Source organism: Amblyomma maculatum, chromosome 10, assembly GCF_055883805.1.
Source record: "Amblyomma maculatum isolate TAMU_Amacu chromosome 10, ASM5588380v1, whole genome shotgun sequence".
Taxonomy (NCBI): domain Eukaryota; kingdom Metazoa; phylum Arthropoda; class Arachnida; order Ixodida; family Ixodidae; genus Amblyomma; species Amblyomma maculatum.
Genome location: NC_139353.1, coordinates 57,559,682 through 57,560,349, shown reverse-complemented (window position 1 = coordinate 57,560,349; position 668 = coordinate 57,559,682).

Below are 668 nucleotides of genomic sequence, written 5' to 3'. Positions count from 1 at the left end.
TCTTGTCGCGTCGTCTCGGCCGCGCCTGCGCTCGCCGTTTAACCAATAATTGTGCCGGAAAAAAAAAAAAAAAAAAAAAAAAAAGAAAAGCTGCAGTGACGTGAAATGAAGCGACCACAATTATTTTTTAAGGTGATGGGAGCTTGTCCGCAACTAAAGAGATCGATCGAGACCGTCGCAGCGACGCTTACCATCCCTGGGGCGAGATGAAGCGCCCAGTAAACCAAACGCGAGTCCACTGGGGACTTTTCCTGGTTACAGACTTGCCGTAACCGAAGATATCATTATCCAGTGTCCTCATTTCAAGATCCTTTCCCTGCAGCAGCCTGAAAATTCTCTCAGCTTTTCAAAAGGGAGGCAATTTGGGTTTCTGAAATTTCGTAAAACTCGGCCAAAATCCATTCTTCGATTTTTACTGTTCAAACTATACCTAATTAGGAAAAATCAATTGACATCACAGAGGTATCCACCTGGCTCATGCGCGGGCAGCTTCTACTGAGCGACTTGTGCTGAGGGAACCAATTCTGTCGGAGCTCACCGTAAAACTCCGCATGGCTAACATATGTGTCAGACCTTTTCGAATAGTTTTCGAGGATTTTCGAAGGGCATTGCCATATTGGAGACTGGGCTGTGCTCATAACACAGAGAAGAGGTGGAAGAGAGGAAAC